This window comes from Polistes fuscatus, unplaced genomic scaffold (assembly GCF_010416935.1).
Source record: "Polistes fuscatus isolate 324 unplaced genomic scaffold, CU_Pfus_HIC Scaffold10, whole genome shotgun sequence".
In the NCBI taxonomy this organism is placed as follows: Eukaryota; Metazoa; Arthropoda; class Insecta; order Hymenoptera; family Vespidae; genus Polistes; species Polistes fuscatus.
The window spans coordinates 4,394,473-4,416,148 of NW_025112998.1; the positions used below are offsets into that span (position 1 = coordinate 4,394,473).

At 37.2% G+C, this 21,676-nt stretch overlaps 1 protein-coding gene across 13 annotated transcripts in view; it reads right to left on the minus strand.

The window, feature by feature from the left end:
* Nucleotides 1–21,676, minus strand: part of LOC122526011 (protein turtle) — a 215,198-nt gene that overhangs the window by 116,552 nt on the left and 76,970 nt on the right. For 12 of the 13 annotated variants that reach the window (XM_043649098.1, XM_043649111.1, XM_043649114.1 and 9 more), the window contains one exon: nucleotides 11,077–11,117. The exons of the other annotated variant lie outside the window; for it this stretch is intronic. The gene's annotated coding sequence lies outside the window, so the exon portion shown is untranslated. The remainder of the gene's footprint in view (nucleotides 1–11,076; nucleotides 11,118–21,676) is intronic. 13 annotated transcript variants of the gene reach the window in all.

The window sequence follows — 21,676 nt, forward strand, 5'->3', positions numbered from 1 at the left end:
GTGATGCGAACGATAGCAAGAACGTTCACACGCCGGGATCTGGGTCAAAAGGGAATTTCTTGCCCAGCGAATTCTCTGCTACGAATATTGCTCGCGTAATGCGATATTTCGCGGCGCCAAAGTTTCCTTGTTGGGGTGTTGCGGATTCTGTGGTCCTGTGGTATAAAGAAAAGATACAGAGAGAGAGAGAGAGGAATTCGAATAACAAAAAGGAGACAAGAAAGAGCAATCGATGAGCCTCTGGCTATGTTTCGTTGTTGACGCTTTTCCAAAGTAGAGGTAAAGGAAAGAGAAAGAGAAGGGTGGTTAAGGTGGTGGTGGTGGTGGTGGTGGGTGGTTTAAGGAAAGTACCGGACACGGAAATGCGCTACAACGTAAGCAGTAACGTTGGCCCGGTACACGAGCCGAGTTCAGCCGACCGGAACAAAGCTCGATCACGATGAGCTGACTTGGCAATTCTCTGCTCGAATCGCCCCGAAACTAGCTCGGTAATATTACTGTACGGGAGCAGGCTGTAGCGACTTTACCAGGCCGACCGGCCACTTAACCCATTCTTTCTGGCCGGCCACGTTATTGATTCAAAAAAGGGAAAAACGAAAAAAACCTACACGATAGGGAAAAAAGGGGAGAAGGAAAGAAGAAAAAAGAAAAAAGAAAAAGAAAAACTCGGATAGCGACTGAAGTACCGGTAAAGCTTCTTTAAAAATTAGAATGAACTGGAAGAAATAGTAGAATAAGAAGATGATGATGAGAAAGCGGTTCGATTTTTATTGCTCAGTCTCGTACTTCGAAAATAAAGAGAAAAACGTTAAACGATTTATCACGTAATAGGTATAGTAGAAGAAAAAGATAGAAAGGAAGGAAAGAGTTGGTACGTTTGGAGGGATAAGATAAACCGGTTGGTTCGTCGTGAAATAAGGTTATGGAGGAAAGCGCGCGAGAAACGTAGCAAGGATAGAACGGAATAGAAAAAAAGGAAGAAGAGAAGAACGGTTGAAGTGATGGTGAGGTAGTAGGGATTAGAAAAAGACCGCAGAGTGACGCAGCCAGATGTGTGCCAGAGGCGTCCACTTAACATCAGAGAGCTCTCGATGCATCCCTTTTTTTTTCTTCCTTTAATACGTTTGATTTTAAAACGAACAAATCGTCGATCTTTTCAACGTTATAACATACACAACTACCACAAATTGTTATATACTTGTTATATACGTGCGTATCGTAGAAAATATGTAGGTACCGTAAGAAACTTATCGGTTGTCGTTGTAAACGGAAACGAAAATTCTTCTAGCTACATAGTAACGTGATTTCAACGATAAATTAGATTTCCTTTACGACAGACAAAATTGCATTATTTTCATTGGCATACTTGTACTCTTCCTTTGTCTCCCAATACTCTTCTCCCTCTTCGTGCCTATAACTTCGAAATAGAAATACGAGAGTCCTCTCGCAGAAGCTATTAAAGCATTTCGCAAACAAGCTTTACTTTCGACGAGTCGAACGAATCAATGGCCCGAATAACGTTTGACATCACACGTAAAGGGAAATTGAGGAAACTAGTTTGTTGGGTAAGAAACGATGAAGAAAAATAGGCGGAACGTTAAAACTGTTCGACTAAAAGTAAAGTTAATTTTGTCGAGGTTTGCTAAAGTTATCATCAAGATTGGGCAAAGAGTAACCAATGAAAAGTTAATGCTTTAAATTAAAAAGATCGATATTTTCTACAACGAGGAGACTATTGTAAACGTTCGACTTATCGAACCGAAAGTGGGCAATACGAGAAGAGCTTACCAGAACGATGAGCATTAATCGTTAACATCAGCAATTTCTTAGCGAAAAAGGCGGTCGAGCGATTTCCTATAAAATTCTATAAAATTCCAAGTGGATGGTTAGCCAAAGGAGAAAAGGATCATAAGAGGGAGAGAAAGAGAAAAAGAAAAGGGAGAGGTTAAGTGACTTGACCCGATACTCTGAATGTTTCATCTGGATATCATCTCTACTACATCGGTCCGCACCCTCTTGACGTCACTGAGTGCATTCGTGACGTCACGCCGCAACGTCACCGCACCGACGCTTGCGGCAGGTCAGGGGTCGTTGCCAGGAACGTATCCTGCGCTCCGCGTTAGCCGAAGTGCAAGTCATCCCCTCCCTTTATTCACTCTAGAGCATCCCTTACGAAGGACTTATTACGTAAGCGAATCCCTTGCGTAACATAACTTCCTAATTATTCAACTTTCCGTAACTGTCGCTATTCTTAATTAAGAAGATCTTTTAATCTGTATTTAAGTAAAATTAACATAAGAACGATATTAGTATATATCCAATAATATAACACATTTCTATTAACAATTAATTGTAAAGGGAACATTTAGTTAAAAATTGTAACATTCATTTATATACACATATATATATACACATATAGGAAAACATTTAATAACGAGAAACTCCGACAATTTAATGAGGAAATCCGAGATAGTTACTCTGGTAACTATGTCACTCAACGACGTCGTAGAATATATCACGATCAACGTGTCAGCGGAAATCCAAGATTAACACTCGACGTAGTTTGATCGAGCCGCGTTAATCTCCTACTTAAGCGAGTATCCAATTACGAAAGGACGAGGCACGTTTCGCGTCTGGCCCGTTACTGGGCTTCCGCGTTTCCTTGTCATAAGCTTTTCCCCCTTGCTTACCAAGTGGACGAACTATTTCAGCGTAGGGTTGGTTCGGGTTTGGCACTTTATGAGTGGGCTTGTTATCGAAATGCGATAATTTGTTTAGTCAACCACGAAAGCCCCTTCTCTCTCCCTCTCTTATTATCCATATATCTCTCTCAGTCTCTACACCATGTCCAATATTGTTCGAGGCTTCCACTACTTCCATCCATCCTACACACCCCCAAAGTTCCACCCCCGAGCCGTCTCATCGTCCCGTCGAGACCGACCCTCGTGTTATCGTGCGCCTGACAGGGCTGACACTTTAGCATCATTACGATGTAAATGAACGAGGCAGAGGGACCGTCGCGTCGCGAGACCATCCGATCTGTTCATTATTTTCCACGCTTGAACATCCCCCTTTGGTCACGCCTACCTTTCACACGTGTTCTAACACGGCTAATCGTTAACACCATTTCTACGATTTCTGCATATATTATTATTTCTAAAATATCTATGCTAAAATTCTCTCTTACGTGTTTGTTAGCAACTAAAATCATTTCCCGTTCCATTCTCGTTTCTCTAGATAAATTCTAACAAATTATATGGCAGCGTTATAAACTTTCTTTCCCTAATAGTACGAGATTATTATCTAGAAATGACGTTATTATACGCGAGAGAATAGTTATACGCGGCCTAGATCTTATTAGATCAGTGCAATCAATTTATGACGTGATTAGAAAACTTTCATCATTTTTCGTTTTTACGCGACTTTGTTGAAATCTTCTTTTTTTTCTCTTTCATATTATACAATATATTATGTTTTGAAGTTTAGTGTTCATGGATACATTAGGAAGACGATTTCGCTAGCTCATATATATGTCGATATTGAGTATAAAATTAATTCTACGATACATATGTTATGTATGATTTCCTCGAATTGGTGACCTCGTCTGAAAAAAATAATCAATCGAATCTACAACGGACGTTAGACGTAACCGGTCAGTAGCAATTGGTTTCCTCATTCGATGAACCCGATCGGAAGCTTTTTGTTCTTCTAGAAAACGTCGTAAAAATATCTTCCAAGTATTGAAGACTCTTTTCTAGCTCCTTTGTTTCCCTCCACGCTATTACTCCAAGCGATCCTCACGTGCGATCTCATCCCTTAGGAGGGAACAAACTAACGAGATGAACCGAACGAAAATTTACCGAGTTACCACTAACTTACACTCTCGTAAGTTCACTTACGGAGTTTCTCGAGTTCTTTATACCTATTCGAGGAGGAGGAGGAGGAGGAGGAGGAGGAGGAAAAAAGGGTAACTAATATAAAGAGAGAAAAATACGAAGTTAGGATATATTTTGTCCCAAGGATTATTTCTAGGTAAAAGTAGGCTTAACTTTATTTTTCTAGATGTAAACTTTACTTACTTCGACCCTCGTCCGCTCGTTGCATATTAAAATCGTTGCTACGCGAACTCCCTTACGTGGTTGCGTGACGAAAAAGAAAAATATATATTTCGCTCGATATCCCTTACTTTTAAAGTTCTTGCGTTACTTTGATTACTTTTGCTAATTCGTCTTAAAAACAAAAAAATAAATAATCGTAATAATCAATTTGAAAATTTCAATTATTCGAATTACATATAATATATATCGCTAATCAATTTTCTTTATAGGTGGATAAACGTGTGATACATAAATATCATAAATAAATGAACAAATCTAAAATAGATTTTATGGATGATAATTAGAAACTAACGATGAGCTTAACGCCTCGTTACATTCCATAGTAGAAACAGTTTCCTTTCTCTAATTATCTAAAAGCACGGCTCGTTAAAGTGATCTTAAACATGACTATGTATATATACATATGTTTGTGTGTATGTGTGGATACTCTAGCCACCTGATAGAGAAACCTCCGTAGTCAAAGCTTCCGGTCGATATCACGTCTGTAGTAGTAATTATCTTGTGGGGAAAACGCGTCCTCTAATCAACTACGATTTGAATCGGTTCCGGAAAGGGAAGAAGCAAAGAAAGAAGTATAGGTATCTGTAGTTGTTTCGAAGAGACGAATACAAAATCACCGTGTTCTTTTATCTGATATTTGCGCGTACATATAGATATGTATATACGTTACGAGAATATATATGGGGAGAATAATGAGCGTTATCAGCAATGACACACATGCTACTATTCTCATATCATCTCGGTATCGAGATCGTTATCTTCCATAGCTCGTTATTCATGAATAGCACGCAACAACACACACAAACACAAGTTGGCAGCTTTAAGAGAAGTGTATCAGTAACACGTGGTATGATGATAGAACGCAATCATAGAATGTAGTCTCATAAACGATGAGTATCGATACTTTACGAACAAATCGGCCAATATGAGCGAATAATTTACAACAAGTTTGTCTCTACTCGTAATGCCTCGTTATTGTGCTTTAAGCTTTTGTGTATCAGATTTGAAAAGCTTATTATATATATACAATAGAATTAATCTTTTATTTATCTATTATAATAAGTTTGTAATTTATTTAAAAGGATAATTCATCGTCGGGGAAGGAATGTTATTGCGATGAACTTAAAAAGGGACGTGTATACGGGAGTAGGATCGATTACATAGAACTGTGTTCGTGACGTTTGATCGGTCAAATCGAACTCTCCTATTCTCTTTGAGCGCTTTCCTTTCTCTCTATTTTCCTCCGACAATGCCGTAAATTTTACCCTCTACAAAAGGAGCTGTTAAAGCGGAGGAATTAAGAGAAACACCCATTAAACAGTTACAATGGTCTGATCGAATAGGTTGGCGCGGGAATTACGGACTACGTAGTAGAGCCCTGCAGGTCTATTGGACGTTTTAACGTCTGAACCTGAAATAAAAGTGAAAATAAATGGCATCTTATAAAACGAATAAAATATATGTCTACGATTAAGAAAAATACTGATTTAAATTGAATAGCGTCGAATTAATGATACAATTAAAATCGTATAATAGGAATAAAAGTTAGAGTATAGAGGAAGGGGTTGGAGGGAAACGCAGTGTTATTTTTTCTCCTTACAAATCGTTGAATTTGGATCGAAAATTCGAGCAATTCGATTTGTCGCGTCGCGGTCTCTCATTACGTCGACTACTGTTTGACGTAATCGGCTTCTAATTGGAAAGCAGCCACGTGTTGGCACAACGAAGCTCGTCCTTCCGCCGAATCTCTCACGAAGATTAGATGACGCGGAGTTGGGAAGAGATTAGATACGCGCGAGAGATTCCTGGGCTTCACCAAACTCTCCACTGTCTTTTGCCGATCGATCGTTTTATCCCTTTCCGAGGCAAAGTTTAATACGATATATCATTTGTTGCCAGGTGATTGCCCTTTTCAACGTATTTTCTTTTCAAAGCGGTTTAAGATGAGGTATGAATTTAATTAATTCGGAAATAGTTGTTTGGTAATGTTCATAGATGAGTTGCTGCTGATAATCTTGGATAATTTCGATGTGTCTTGAATCGGGTCTATCGTTTATCATATTCGTGATAAAGCAGTCGAGGGTATGTAATTAATCATTATAATGTGTCTATAACAATCAAGTGGAATTTGTTTGGGCGACAAACTATGTCCTACAATATCGAATATCCTCGTAACCTGCAAACGTGACTATGTCGTTCGAGCGTGCCTCGCAAGGCAATCGTTGTGTGCCAGCGTGCTCGTTACGCTTGAATCTCTCGTTATCATAGTCGACACTGATTCCTCTCATTAAACGTAACATCACCGTTGACAGCTGGTGTCACTGTATTATCGAGAATTTCTATGAAAGATTCGCCGACATACCTACCTAAATTTATTATTGTACAAAATATATATATTGTTTTCTTCTGCTAGTTGTTTTTTTTTAATTTGTTATCTTTTTTTTTTTGTCATTATTTTTTTTCTTTTCTTTATTTTTCTATACTTTTTGCAATTCTCAAAAACTAATTGTTAAACTCTAAAGTTACGGATAACGAAGAGCACCTCGATTTTTATTTTCTATCTATCTATCAACCTATCTATCTATCTATCTGTTCCTTTTTCTCTTTCTCTTTCACTAGGAGAATAGAAACATTAATTCGACAGTTATAAACTGTGAAACGAGCTATCTAGTGTCACTGTCGTACTCTCGAAAAATGTTTCGTAACGTCGACCGACGACGTAATTGGGTTAAAAACGTTTATAGCGACGCGTAACACGAGACTAGAGAATATGTTGTATGTATATATTTTTATATATACGCACGTGTATATACATGTATTTATTATACAGGTATATATATACGTGTCGAGATATGGCAGAAGAAGAAATGAAAAACGTCGCATGCAGATGTGAACGATGTTTAAAATCAAGCACGAACCTTTTCGATCCCGGTCAAATGTACGTATTATTTTATTTTCTTTCCTTTACGTTTCGCATTTCGAAAAATCGTTTATGGCACGGTACACGGGCTCATTGTTTCGTTTGAAAGACACCGACCATTACTTTTAACATGCTTTATATACGTGCACGACATATTCTTTATGACGTATGGTTTCTGAGATAAGGACATATTCTCGTTGAAAAACTAACGAGACTGGATTTATTTCGCCCTTTGCGAATTCTTTAAAGAAACTATATTTCTTCTTATTCCCTGACGTTCCTTTTCCCTCTTGGGGGAATAATACCTTCTCTCTCTCTCTCTCTCTCTCTTTCATTTGCCTTCCCCTTATTTCATTGTTTTTCTATTCCTACATTTTTATTCTTTCTCTTTTACTTTTTCTTTTTGTTTTTTTTTCAAAGTATGTTACTCACGTTCGTTAATTTTTCATCCTCTCGGGACATTGACGGGGAATTGATATTAAGTATAATTTCGAGATTTTTCTTAAAAAAAAAAATAAAATAAAAAAAATTATAAGAGAGAGAGAGAGAGAGTAAGAAGGTAATATCGTTCAACTATTTACCGTGAGAAAGCACATTGAAAAATTCATCGTTGAAGTAGTCGCAATGAGTTCAACGCGTATAGAGCTCACGCTAACAAGACAAATTTTCATCCGAAAGCACGAGTAACGAGGTACAGGATTAAATGTCGAAAGAAAATCCACTTATTGTTAGACTCGTACGTAGGAGTGGCGCACGAATTCAACGAAGTTTTAGAAAAGAGTTAATGAGAAAGAAAGAGAAAGAGAAACAGAGAGAAAGAGAGAAAAAGGAAGAAATCGATGGGCACTGAAAAATATTCTATCCCACTAACGAATTACTACCGTCGTCGTCTTTCCCCCCACCCCCACCCCCATCTAAATCTTTTTTTCTATTTTCTTGATTCTTTCCCCCTTTTTTTTTCTGTTTCTTTTTACCATCTACTCGTACTTTCTCTTATTCCTTCTTACTTTAGAATTCGACATGACGGCGCATAAAGTCGTTTCACATTGGGTATCCCGCTGCGAGTGAAATTCTTCCTTTATTTTCTTCCTTCAAAATCCTAGCTAGGAAAAATATTTTCTTCGTTTGAAATACGTCGACGTTTTAGTCTATATATATATAGATTTCATTTTCAATTTTATTTATCGTAACGTATTTTAAAATTTGTGAAAAGTAACGCGGCGTTACGATTTTCAATGTGAAAGTTGAAAATGATTAAGAGTTAGATGTAATCTCGAGTAAGGGATAATATTGTATTTGAACGAGTCCCAATGTGAAAATAATATATAGAAAAGGGATGAGGAGAACGTTAATATTTTTCGCGAGATTTCACGCGAAGATATTTAACTCGTTTAGATTTGAGATAAAAGGATTAACGGATTTGGCGAGAATAATAGGATAAAAATGTAAATTAGATTAGTAGTCACTTTGACAAAATATTCCTAATGCGAGATTTTCGGTGGTTGAAAAGTTTCAATCCGAGAATCCGCGATACTCCTGGGCAAAATTCCTGAAAGCTCGCAATTTCGAATAAGTCGAACAATAGCTTTCATTAAATCGCCAAAGTATAGCCCGAGAGTTAGCGAAACTTTCTTACAACCACCCAAGTGGTGCTCTTAATAAAACTCAGTTACGAGATTATATATTTTCCAGTTTTAACCTCCCACTTCTCGGGTATCGAATGGTGGGACTTCCAATGGACCGATATTTAACCAACATTACACTCGAGATTTTAAGTTTGGATTTTAATTACTACGACCAATTAAGGAAAAGTCATTTTATGCGAGTTTAACTAGCAGCATCGGTAAGTACGTCAATTTTCAAAAATATATCGGAAATGTTTCGTTCTCGGTTGTACTTCTAGTTAGTTCAGGCCACACACACATACACACACACACACACACGTACACACATACAATGTATTCGAAGATTTAACAGTCCGACCATAAACCGAACATAATCCTTTCTCTATTTGCTCGACTATAGAGTACATCCTTCTACTTTTTCCAAATAATTACTTCCTTCTTCTAGAAACACACGGAATACATTTATTCGAAGGAAACTATTACTCAGAGTCATGGTAAACCTCTCAGGAGATAAAAGCGAAGGAAGCGGACCAGGATGGGAAAGGAACATTGGAGAGAACCGGAAGGGTGTAAGATCGTCTCTACGGAGAAACGATCTGTCTTAAGAGAAAGTTCAGAGTGGTCTTCTTGGTATCGTGTCACGGGTTAAGTCCCTTCGGGCCTCACTATAGGAATTCCACTAGCGTTAAACCTTACGGAAGGATAAATTTTGCTCGATCACTCTCGATACCTTAGAAACTTTCGAAGGATCACTTTGCGAGGCTAGATCGGTAAGCAAGGATCAAGTTTTGTAAACTGCCTCCTCCCTCTCTTCCTTCTATTCTCCCCCCCCCTCCGTGTTTGAAACCCTCCCCTTATCAAGCTTAACAGTCCTACTTTCGCGGAGGAAGAAACCTATCAAAGAAAAGAAATAAGATGTAAGAATAGGGGGATCTTATGCGATCTTTGAACAGAACACCTTTGCGCTAATTCTTAAAAGAAACCTTATCGCAAAAAGGGGAAAAAGAATAAGAATAAGAATAAGAATAAGAATAAGAATAAGAAGAAGGACAAGGCCGTGACAAACTTTCCGGTTACTTTGACGAATAGTCTTGGGTAGTATCATCTCCCTTGACTCACAGGAACTCCAACGACATTTTTCAAAGGGTGATAAATATACAAAACCGCGCTATGGCTGCCAGGAGAGCACCGGCCACTACCCTCCCTCTATTCCTCCCGTCTACTCTTTTTAACCTCTTTGGAAAGCACCGATGTTCCTTCCCTTTTTCTTTTTTTTTCTCTGTCCCACCCCCATCCCGTTTTTCCTTTCTTTCTCTCTCTCTCTTTCTCTCTTCCTTCTCTCTTTTTTTTTGCTTCTTTCTTTTTCTTTCTCTTTCTCTCATTCTCTTTTCCTCTAACATGTTCTAAGCTTCGCACATTTCCAACGATGGCACCTCGTCGGTCGCCCATCGCGTTTCTCTACTCTCCGCTATCCCGATGCCATCCGCCATTTATTATTCCTCATGAAAAGACGGGTCGTCGGGAAGCATTGAAAATTTTTCGCGAGTCATTAAGAGGAAAAAGCCTCGGATTCGGTCTCTCTTCGTACGCCTCGAGGATTCGCCCTTTTTTACTCCTATCCGTGCAAGAACTCACAACCCTCTTTCCCTTCCTCTCTTTCTCTTTCCCTTGCTCTCTCTCTCTCTCTCTCTCTCTCTCTCTCTCTGAGAGAGAAAAAAAAATGAAAAGAGAGAGAGAGAGAAGCAGCGTCCGCCATTAAATCGACGTCTTTTCGTCTCTTAAACTCGAAGCGAGACGACGCGTGGGGACTTTCGTGAGTCAATGCAAGATTAAAAATAGTCAGCTCTCCCATTTTCAACTTGCTACTTTGCATTTCCATCCGAGTTTTACGACCCCTTTTAATTTTAAAGAACACAACCCCTTCACCCCAGCCCCCGTCCCCGCCCTACCCCCAACTACTGTAACGTTGGAAAGTAAAGAGAACGTTGACTTTAATTCAAAATCTCTTACCACGAAAAATCGACTCTTGTTCGTGTTTATTTTCGATAATTTAAGAAAAAAGGGGAAGAAAAGTAAAGAAAAGCAAATGACGTCGTCTCGTTCAAGGATAATTGGTAAACATGAGCCGGTTTCTTCCTTCCGTTCATCCCGTTTGTCTTCGGACTAGCAAGAGACAATTAGAAGAAGGCAGGATAATTAGAAGAAGCTTTCCAGGAGAATTTAAGGGATGGAAGGTAAAAGAGAGCAAAAGTCAGCGGGTAGGAGGTAGGTAGGTTTAGTTTAGTATGCAAGAGCTCGCACTAGCTTCCATGATAACCGTAATTCTAGGCTAGTTTTCGGCCCGAGTCTCCGAGACTTTCTCGAGCCTCCTCTTTCTATACTTTTTACAATAGTATCTGTTGAATAAACTCACCCCGTGCCAAGAATCCTCATCCCTTTTAACGGGATTCGTTCCTGTAACAGACGAAAAAAAAAGTAAGTATTCCTACGGTAACAACAATGATTTTATCTTAACGCCAATTACACTTATCGATTGAAATCTATATTTCTCAAGAATATCACAAATAATGATATTGAAAGAAAATTCTCTGATTCATTTCGTATCGGAAAACTATAATCACCACACTTGAAATATTATATTAGCGAGTTTCCTTATCGATAACTATCAATTATAGTTGAAAAATAATCTAAGGGTGATCCTTTATTATCAAGAATTTCTTATTCTCTCTTAATATGAAAAAAGAAGAATTAAGAAAATAAGATATCCGAGTTAAGCCCAGGATCATTTTCGTTAACCAAAGATCGATAACGAGGTATGAAGAATCAAAGTTGTGAAGAGGAAGGATAAGAGGAAATAAGGAAGGAAGGAAGGAAGGAAGGAAGGAAAATCCAAGAAGACGCTGTCGCTAGTCAACGATACCTACAACCTTTAACCCCCATCGCACTGGGGTGGCTTCGGTGTTCGCATTCGGTAACTGCCGCTGCAATTACCACGAATTACGGTGATAATTACCGCCATTATGCGGTGCAGTAATTTTGGTAATTACTGCGGTAAATCGCGGGTTCTGATCTCAACACCACCACCACCCCCCTCTCTACCCTTCTTACCGTACTTCCTGTCACAAGTTTCACGTTTGTCATCGGTTTGCGTATCTTCTTAACAAACAAAGCTTTTTTTTAATAACGTCTTATCAAAAGCTCGAATTTTGTTTTCTTCTTTTTTTTGAGCTTTGTATTCTCCACCTTTGAGAGAAAGTAAATCTATGATATAATCGTTTAGAGCTTTCAATGGGTAGAGAAGCATCGGCAAAAGGTGCTCTTGAATTCCTTAAGGGTGCTTTGTATCTTCCTGTCACGTGCGAGTTACTTAACTCAAGGTACATGCTGGGAATGTAAAGGTCCTATCGAAAGTTGCCAATGTGTTTGAAACGGGAATCGGTGAAACGCGTTACGCTTTTTAATGTCACTTAAATTTTCTATTAACAACGAATCTAAACAAAATATTTTTCCTATCGATCGTTTTACTTTCAAATTTGAAACAGACAATTCTTTATTATCTCACGAGACCGAAATTCTTATCGCAAAACTTGATGATTCTACCGGAAGAAAAAAGAAAAAGAGGAATAATCATAGGAATTATATGTTAGGGTTATTAAACAAAAGGGATGAGTTTAATTGTCCGTTTTGAAAAATACGAAGGCGCGTGTTAAACGAATAAACGTAATAAATCAATTCTCGTATAATAATATAATTCAATAGTGGCACTACCCGCAGTGAAAGAAATAAAGAAAGAGCGTAGAGTAAGTTTTATCGAAGTAGCCTATTTATCTTTCTTACAAAACAGTTTGAGAGCAACTCCGTCATAAACGTACGCTAGGTACGAAAGGATCCTGGCTCTTTCTCTTTTTCTCTCCTTCTCTCCTCCATGTCTGCCTCGCTTGCAAGTGAAACTGGGTCGTCGAGATTGATGGTTTCTCGTAGGATCCTCCCGAAATAATCGTGACATTCATAAATTTCGTAAACATTGTCGGGTGAACAAGACATGTTGGATGAATAACATTTGTATTTTGCAAGAGGAACGATTTGAAATAAAAATTTTCGTCTTCTTCGGGGGGGGAAAAAATAAAGAAAGAAAGAAAGAAAGAAAGAAAGAAAGAAAGGAAGAAAAGCTAAAAAAAAGATATACGGTAAAATTATTCTCCGCGAACGATATTAATATTTAAATCAGTGTTATTTTTAACGCGAAAGAAAAAAAGAGAGAGAAAAGAAGAAGAAGAAAAAGAAAAAGTAATAGAATAGAATAGATGGTAAGCTTGAAATAACGAGAAAAATGTCGGGACTATGAGACATAGCAATTTGGTTTGCACGAGCTCCTTCTTCGGATTGCATGCTTTCATAGAATCACATTCGCGACTTTATCTGTCCAATTTTCAGCCAGTATCAGCGCGTATCTAGTATTCTCGTAATTTCCTACTGTCGTCCAGCTTTCGGTTACCAACGAATTGTATATTACCCCGAGGTAAACGCGAGGTAAAATGGATGATTCGAAAAAAAAACGAAATGTTGCCAAAGCTTATATGTAAAGTGAGCAAAAGAAAAATACACTCGATGGAAGAATGATAAAAAAAAAACAAGATAACAAAAAAGAAATAAAAATAAAAAAATAAAAAAAAAAACAAGAGAGAAAGAAAAACAACAAGAAAGAGCTATTCAAACGAGATAGATAAAGAAACTCATGTGTGCCAATTTTGAAAGGTATACGCGCAACCATAGAAGAGATGGAATACACCACGCTTTCTCTTGTTGCTTTATAAATAAATATCAGAAGCCCTTCGTGAAACGCAAACCTCATTCCGGTTCATCGATATCGTATCTCTTTTTATATTTCTTTTTTTTCTTTTTTTTCATCTATCTTTTTCTCTCTTTTCTTTCACTATATTCCGTGTATGTGTTTTCGTTTATAACGTGGGACTATGAAGAGAAACTGCGTCAACGACTGTAAAAAGGTAAAAGACTGAAAGAAAGAAAGAGAACAAAATAAAGCATGGCCATAAAAGGATCGCGGAACGGATTAATTAAAGGATATGGTTGACGAATCACTGAACAGCGACCTCGACATTGGCCAATAGAAAACACATAAGCCCAACTATCGTCGTCGTCGTCGTCGTCGTCGTCATCGTCGTTTCTACCTTTTATAAGCCTGGAATTTAGACGATTCGTAACCGCTGTGGGAAAAGCTTTTCAAATCACTCAGGAACCCTCTTGCTTTCTCTCCCTTGTTCTTCTCGTGGTCCCTCTGTGCAGAGGACCAGTTTCGGTTCCACGTATGCGCCGTATTTAATCCACGTTTTACGCCTCGCTAGCCGAGAAGCGTGATTCAATTACGTTACGAAGGGAAGCCTGAAGAGTGGGGGTTGTTAGTCTCGAAGTCCTGTACACATACACATACACATACACGTACACGTACACACAAACTGGCAGGTTCACCCCTTCTAGCCTACCTTGTCCAATTCCCCTCTGGCAAACGTTAGGACCGTTGAAAACGAGAGATCGCTACGTTTCTCCTAAACGTGTAAATGATCCTACGTGTGTGTTACTACATATGTAGGTGTGTAGATGTATGTATGTACGTATGTATGTATGTGTCGTACGACGAAATGGAATGAAGGTGTTGTATCGTAACTAGGATGCTCGTTTGAGAGAAGAAGCAAGGGCGGTGAAAACGCGCAAAAGTGCACGAGCTGAATTCTGAATTTTGACAACGACCGACCTGAAAATTAATTTCCGCCGAGGACGCGCGATAACGCGTCATGTTTATGAAAGTATTGTCGTCCGGTGATGACGCAGTTTTAAGCTATATAAAATACTTACCCCGTTCAACTCTATAATGGTAACAGTACTAAACTCTGGATCATTTTTATACGAAACAGCAAACAGCTAATATAGTGCGGGTATGGGGTAAACAAAAGATACTTCGTCATTTTTCCCCTTATTATAATGGATATTTTATATATAACGTTAAATAACGTTGAATGATATTAGTGGGTACGCGATGATATTGTTTCTTGCTCGATTTAATCCTATGGGATTCCGGTATTTCAAATTTATCAAGGATTTTGTGATATTTATTGAACAACGCTACACGCGCCTGGTGAAATTTTATGCACGCGTATTCAAATCGCGAGCTATTATTTGGCATATTTAAAATGAAAATATTTGAGCGTCGATTTTAAAACACTCGAAGAGAATGAATTAACAAAATTAATACGAAATAAAATTAAATGTAAATACGAAGGAACGCTAAAAAGTAGGTTGTGTTCGCAGTTTAATAAGCGACACACGTAGAAAATCGTTTCGAGTTTTATTCGCTTGGTCTGCTTTTTTCCTCTCTCTATTTCTCTCTCTCTCTCTCTCTCTCTCTCTCTCTCCTTCTCTGTTTTATTTTTTAGGTCGAAAATGTTGGGGGATATAGCGATATCGTAAACGCGGCTGCTACGTTGTCAGTCCCACGTGCGGAAGGACGAAATAGTACAGCGATCAATGGGTCAAGTGTGTATGCAAAGCGGCTATCTAACTGCGAATGCTACTTCCATATATGTACAAGTCTAAATATCTACGTATTTACCATTGTCAGAAAACAAAAAAAAAACAAAAAAATATATCCCTTACACACGTCAATCGAGCTTTTCCTACAACGTCGACTAAATATTCGTTACGGAGGTCGAATTGTTCTCTGGTACGATCGTGCAATAAAATTGTAAAACTATTAACGTGTCACACTATACAACATTTTTCAAATAAATATTATCCTTAACAAAAGTATGTATAATTCATTAAATCTATTTTTCGAAAAATTGTCAATAAAATCATAGATACCAATGTTTCAGATCAAATATCATTAGATTCGACATCAAGAAATAAATGTAAACCCCTAGCCATGCTGAAGATTGACTCAACTTTATTTTCCTAGGACGATTTTACGATTAGTATCGTTGAACTGAAACTTTCAAAAGAGTCCACAGTGTAAACGATATCGCAATATATTAAAAAAGACAAATTCAAAAAACCCGATAACCCAGTGACCGTGCGATATCTTCTGTGTCCACCAAAAGAATATAAGAATATTATTTCTCTCTCTCATTCTCTTTATTTGTCTAGGTTTTCTCTATTTCCCTCCATTTCTCACTATCTCTCACAGTTGGACACCGAAGGAGATAGGTGGTTAAGGTAAAGAGGGAGCGGCTGGATTATCCAGAGAGGATGAAAGGTCGCGCGGCTGAATTCCTTCGTGCTCGTGGGTAGGCAGGCGGTATGGAATTACGAAGTTTAAGATAAAATAGATTCGCGGAATCTGAAATAGAAAATTCCCTAGCTAATACCACGCCAGGATTCCCATTCTCCTCACATAACCTCCGTCATCTTAGAGTCTTCTTTTTCCTTCCTATTTTCTACCGCACTGTCTCTCTCTCTCTCTCTTTCTCTCTCGCTTTTTCCTTCGATCTTTTTTACTACTCTCTTTTTCTATCATTTTCTTTCTGTCTTTTTCCCTTTCTTTTTTTCTTCCTTTTTTTCCAAGAGTACACAGCAGCGACGCGAAAAATGAAGGGAATAATCGAAGGTGAATGAAATCGGTCGAAAGACTTCGCATTTTCTTCCTCTCTTTTTCTTTTTCTTTTCTTTTCCTTTTCCTTTTCTTTTCTTTTCTTTTCTTTTTTTTTCTTTCCTTTAATTTGTCTTTTTATTTTCTCTCTCCTTCTTTTCCTTTTTTTTTCACTATTTCTAGGGATAATGATCGAAGAACAGAAAGAAAGACTAGAGGAGAACCTCCAATCAGTGCATCGACTTTGAAATCTACTCGAATCGAGTGCAAAATAGGAATTCCCTGCCGATGACCGTGTTGTTTCCCTTCGATTCGACATGATCATTTGTCTCCCCTCTCTTCTTTATCTTTTATCTCTTCAAACGCGCGTCGTCAATTATCTTTTCTCCTTCTTTCTTATTTCTTCTCTCCTTGATTTCGGGCGACTAACTTTTACGGTTATATTCCAACATGACGTTTCGTCGAATCTAACGGTCCTTTTTCTTTTTTTTTTTTTTTATTTTTAACAAATAAAAAGTTCGTCTAGTTTCATTGATTTTTCGTTCGAACAAAAGGTTCGATTTATTCTACGACGATATTTCAAAATTTACCAATCGTAATTGTTGGAAAAAGAAGACAAAATCAATAACATCAGATTTTCGTAATTCGAATGTAAAACGTACGTTAATTAATTATTTATAAAAATTGTCTTATCGTTCCTTGTTATTAACGAATCAATGTTTATGAATCGATGCGATAAGAATGTCTGAATCTTGCTGGGAATACAAGAAGTATAAATCACTTTGAAATATAGGACAGGAAGAATTGTCGATGTTTGGCGATAAGTCGAAGAGGTTGGTACGATCGAACAGCAAGAGAACGTCTTCTCGCCGATAAAATCGAGGCTTCCGATATGAGATACTTAGAAACGTGGATCGCTTTCGAATACGTCGGCCCGATATTATCGCGTATTGTGATCGATCGACAATAGGCACTCGTCGTGATATATCGGTTGCGTATATTGCATCGATTTTCCACACTCGGTTACAATGTTTTCTCCATAGAATATGTATATACATATATATATAATTTATACGAACAAATACATATGCTTATATTTATTATCTCATATTGAATCTGTTACACAATTCATTTGTGTTTTCAAAATGCCCTATTTATTATAATTTATATTTGTAACCTATTATATTATTTTACCAAAGAAAATATTCATCGAAATTTTCCCCAAGCAAACCACATGCAATTTGTTTGATTAACATTCGATATACATACATATATATGTATATATATATATAAAACGAAGCAATGAAAATATTTTAGCTGAGCCATTATCGAAACAATATTGATAACTGTAAAAACCCTATAATGGATTAATAAACATGAATACCGTTATCGGAAGGCATTCAATTAATAACCCGTTTTAATTGACTACTTTTCATTCCTCGAAGGTGAAGTTTGAAAAAAACGAGTCCCTCGTTATACAATGACTACTGTCGACAAACATTTATCACGAAGAAAAATGCTGAAGCGCACTTTCGACCGCATTGAGACGGTGTTGATACAGTCCAATGTTAAGGGGATGCTACGTTCCTATTGGCTGTAACCGTGTCCTTTCGTCTCGCTCTCTTCTCTTACGAATCGTCGATGTCTAATTTAATCGTGCCAATTAAGGGCAACCCTCCTACTCATCCTCCTCCCATCTTTTTTCTTTTCTTTCCTTGGCTACTCGGGAAAGACGGAGTCGAGAATAACGGGTTGAAGGAAATCGAGAAATTAATATTTCTACGAACCGGAGATAGCGGATTCAAGGAAGGAAGGATAGAAAAAGAGAAAAAAAAGGAAGGGGGAAAAGAAAACGGGAGGAGAAAGAAAAGGTCGGATAAGGGTTGTAGAGGAATAATTAACAGTCGGCCTATAAAATCCAATTGAACTGGCACGTAGCGGTAAAGAAAAAGTAAAAAAGAATGATGCCCCCAAGAAGGTTGGATTCGTATAATAACCCATTTATTTTCCATCTCTACTATCCTATTATTTAAAGATTTAATGCACGAACGAATCTTCGATTTATCTTCCAAGATGAACGTAATGTAACGTAAATTCGCATGAAGAAAATATATATATATATAGATGTGTAAGAATTGCACGTAAAACTAAACCAACCCCTCTACGAGGATTTTAAATTTACTACGTCCGTTTCTCGGACGTCTTCGTTATGGAATGAATTCGGTTATCAATGCTTTTGTGGTACCATTACTTTAAATGAACACAAGCAAAGGTGTTACCCGAAAAGGAACGGAAAGGAATTGCGAAGTGAAACAAAGGAAACAAATTGCTATCAGTATCATCAACACAATTCCTTCTCCTTCCAACCCCCGGTAAACTCTTCCCTCTAACCCCTCTTGGCAATCCGACACCGAAAGTCCTCCAATTTATGTGTTCGCCAGTTATAACGGAGTCAACGAGCCCTCTGCCCTTTTGTTCTGTCGCTGACCTCATTTCTCTTGTTTTTCTTTCCTCTCGTTACGTTTATTTTTTTGTTATTTTTTTTGATGGAAATTTCTATATTCCTATACACGTGTATGCATACAAATGTATATATTTATGTGCATGCAGTACAGGTACTGTAGATACACATTTTAAAGTAATCACGTAACACATCATTCACATTTATTTTATCACAATAAAGTAATATTCGCAATAATTAACGAAACAACTAATACCGACGAAATTTTGTTCTTTTTTTTGTCCTTTTTTTGTTTCCTTTCTTTTTTGTTGTTAACAAAATAAATAACAAGCTCAAAAGGTTTTTTATATTTACAAATCTGCACCTTTCGCATCTCACTAAACGAATGCTCCGATCTGTTTTATTTTATAGACGTAAACGAACCAAGCTATATAGAAATATCACTGTCCCGTTACATCGTTCGCTCTCTCTCTCTCTCTGCTTGGAGGCAGATTAATTAAAAAATATAAAGGACAAATATATATATGTTAACGGATTGTATTAAAAAAAACGAGACATATGGTATTTTCCACGTGAATCATGAACGTATGTATTATAGCACGTATTAAATACTTTCGTTTAAAACGATCTCTATTTCGAAATTCTGCAAATATCAAAAAGCAGAGAGATCAAACAGCGATTGTAAAACAAAATGATAAAAATTATTAAATTGAAGTGAACAATTCAGATTATAAAGAAAATATTTATCATGAAAGTAATAAATAAACGTAATATATAAAAACACACACATACACACAAAAAGTGAGAGATAAAAGAGCTTGGAACCTACACGTGACCGAAGTGAAACTTCTTATATTATTTATGTTGGTAACTTTAATAAATTATTACATTATTAATTATTCTTTTGTCTGCACACATTTACATTGTACTCAAAAACTGAAATTGTTAAAAGTATCTGTACAGGACACACGTGATGCACAATGACAATGAGTTTCGATTCCTCCCCCCCGCACTGTCACCAGCTCTGACAAATACGCTCACAACCTTTCACTTTTCATTTCGCGTTTTAAATTGTTTGTACCCTGCTGCGCGGCTTTCTGCGTATCTCCCGCAAGTTTTGCCCGATCGATATTTCCTCATTTTTTGTTTCCACCATTAATATAATGCGTTCCCCTTAAAATTTTTCATTTTTTCGTCTCGCTTAAAAATCGTTTGGTATCCTCCCAAAAGTAGTTTCTCTTGGAAAAGAAAAAAAAGAAGAAGAAGAAGAAGAAAAAAGAAAAGGAAAAAAGGGTTGCAGACATTTGGAAAGAATTTCGTAGTCAACTCTTACGATTTATGTTGCTCATTGTTACATGAAGCTTTTACACTGCATTATACTAACGTCTTCTCTAGCTTAAGCTAGTAAAGTTCGTGCTGTAAATAGTAATAGTTTTTTGCAAGTCATGTGCAACTAATATTCTCGTCTTTTATATCGCTACCACCTCGTTCGTAGCATGCTTTACCCTCTTAGTCTGTAAGAGAGGTTGAATAAAAAGGGGGTTAGACAGTAGGTATATACACACTGGCAAGCTGACTAAAATGCAACAGGGATATGGGTTTTATAATAAACCCATAATCTCGGTACAACGGAAGAGAAGGAAGCTTTTAGGTACACCATATAGGAAGAGTTTCGAGGTTAGGAAGATATTATGGATTTGTCCTGCCGATAGAACGAAAAATAGACCGAACAACAGCCTGACCTAGCAAAATTTTATACTACGTTCAAAATATAACTCTAAAAATATTCTGACGAAAAAATATAAACATTTCAAAGAATTAAATAACGAAAAAGAAATGAAAATATTATCCTTTTACTTGATTTATATGAAACAATAATTTGTTATATTTGTTTTTATTTTTCTTGTTTTAAATAAATATCGTTACGTTGAAATGATGAATTTTTTATATTTTTTTATTTTGATGAGAACATTAAATAGTAAAACAAGATTTTAGCCAAATAGATTCCTTAGACGATACAAACGTACCGTATAATCTGATTTAACGCGTTTCTCGCATTTCCACAAGCGGAGCATCGTCTGATTCAACATCGACTCGAGCTTAATTTGGGCACTCGAATGCTCGAATACGCGATGGTGTGATGTTCTCCAGAGTGCTTCCAACACTTGGTACGATCTGACGTCCACCAAACGATGTAAGCATAAATTACATGGATATCTGCACCGAGATAATTATCAATGCAAGCTCGTCGCAAACTGTTCTCACTGTGTCTCTCGATAATATATAATACATCTCGAATTTACGCGACTCGAATGCAAAACTATTTCCAGTGTATCATTCGAACAATAGATTTTTGATTATGCATAGCGAGCTAGCTAGCCCTAATGATCCTATATTCCTGCATCAAATACGAGTAACTATAATTCGTCAGAAAATCATTCGTAATACGATGTCGGTGAACTGAGCTACGATAAAACAATTAAATAAAACTATCCTCTTAATTTATTTAAGAATAATTGAAATGGAATAAAACTGATGCGACTGTGTCAAAAAAAAAAAAAGAAAAACCAAAAAAAAGAAAAAGAAATCTTGAATAATTCGAAGAGGTTACTTGTTTTTCGTCGAATTCAAAAGAATTCCTTTCACATTACCGGAGAGTGCACTTTGTTTCATTATAATATATGCAGTATATCCGTAGTGGGAGTACGCCTTCGAAAGAGCCGGTGCGAGAAAAAAATGTTTGCCTTAGTTTCACATTCCTTTGTGTCGTTCCACCCGCTATATACTCAGTGTAGGCGTTTTCTCTTTGGTCCATTACTGTCTTCTGTGTATAAACCGTTCTTGGTGACCCTACTCTCTCTCTCTCTTTCTCTCTCTTTCCTTCTTTTTGAGCGACATTTTTTTCACTCGACTTTGTATGTCTTCTGTTCTTTTTTCTTCTTCTTCTTCTTC